Source organism: Dipodomys ordii, unplaced genomic scaffold (genome assembly GCF_000151885.1).
Source record: "Dipodomys ordii isolate 6190 unplaced genomic scaffold, Dord_2.0 Scaffold209, whole genome shotgun sequence".
NCBI classification, from domain to species: Eukaryota; Metazoa; Chordata; class Mammalia; order Rodentia; family Heteromyidae; genus Dipodomys; species Dipodomys ordii.
This window is the reverse complement of record NW_012267425.1, coordinates 52,597-54,446: the sequence shown is the minus strand read 5'-3', so window position 1 is coordinate 54,446 and position 1,850 is coordinate 52,597.

Below are 1,850 nucleotides of genomic sequence, written 5' to 3'. Positions count from 1 at the left end.
AAGGCTAGCGCTCTACCACTTGAGCCACAGCACCACTTCCGGCTTTTTTCTTTTTTGCTTATGTGGTGCTGAGGAATCGAACCAGGACCTCAGGCATGCAAGGCAAGCGCTCTACAACTGAGCCACCTTCCCAGCCCCTATTGGATATTATTTCTGACCACAATGCAACAAACAAAGAATAAGTAACACAAAACTTTAGAAACTATACAAATACATGAAAATCAAACGTTTCATTGCTTTTGAAGAACCAATGTGTCAAGAAGGAAATAATGAAGGAAAATACAAATATTCTTAAAATGAAGTGAAAATGGAGATACTACACATCAAAAAACTATGAGAGACAACAAAGCCCAAAATTAGTAAAAGGAAAGAAATAAAGATCACACACAAAAATAAATGAAAAGAAATCTAAAAATAGTACAAAAATTCAATGAAACAAAGAGCTGGGTCTTCACAGAGTTGACAAACTCTTATCCAGACCAAGCAAATGAAAGAAAAGATTCAAATAAAATCAGAACTGAAAATTGATACCACAGAAATACAAAAGTTCACTAGCGATTATTATAGACAATTATATGCCAACTAATTTGAATAATATAGAAGAATTCAAGGAGTTTCTAGACTAAATCATGGAGTAGAAAATATTAAAACAATAAGTAATGAGACAGAATTACTAATAAAAATCACCCTTTCAAATAAAAATTCAGTAACATAATTTGAATGGTATATTTTGCCATTTTTTTGTGTTGATACTAGGCTTGACTCAGGGCTACAGCTCCACTTTTGGCTTTTTGATGGTTAATTGGAGATAACACTCATAGACCTTCCTGTCTGGGCTGGCTTTGAACCATGATCCTCACATCTCAGCCTCCCGAGTAGCTAGGATTACAGCTGCAAGCCATTGGTGCCCAACTTCTACCAAATATTTAAAGAAAAATACTATTATTCTTTTTTTTTTTGCCAGTCATGGGGCTTGAGCTCAGGGCATGGGCACTATCCCTGAGATTCTTTTGTTCAAGGCTACCACTCTACCACTTGAGCCACAGCACCACTTACAGCTTTTCCTGTTTTTGTGGTACTGAGGAATCGAACCCAGAACTTCATGCTTGCTTGGCAAGCATTCTACCACTAAGCCACATTCCCAGTCCCACTATTAGTTAATCTTAAGCTATTAAGAAAAATGATGTAATTCTTCCAAAAGCTTTCTGAGGCCAGCATTGTCTTAATAACTAGTATAGAAATAATAAGAAAGAAAGCTACAAGGCAATATCCTTAATGAATTTAAATGAAAAAATACTACCAAACTTAATCCAGAAGCACATTAAAAAGACTATTCACCATGATAAAGCAGAATTCATCCCAAGTATGCAAGGACATTTCAATGTGCTTAAATAAAAAAAATACAATATACCACATCATCACAAAGAAGGACACCAAAATGTATGTTAATTTCAATTCAACATTCCTCATTATGAAAATGCTGAAAATTAGGAATAAAAGCACATACCTCAATATAATGAAGGCCATTTAGAGCAAACCAACAGATGTTGAGTTGGGAAAGCTGCAATATTCTAAGATCCGAATCAAGGCAAATATTAACAATTTCATTTTTATTATTAATTCATTAACTAAAAAACTAGGAATAAGCTTAACAAAAAATGTGAAAGATCAAGGTATATTTTAGATATGAGACCCTTGTCTGTTGTACGGTTAGTGAAGATCTTCTCCAATCCGTGGGCTTTCTACTGATCTTTCTAGCTATGTCCTTTGCCATGCAGAAGCTCTGCAATTTCATGCAATCCCATTTGTTCAACCTTTCTTTGATTTGTTGTGTTTCTGGGTCTCTATTA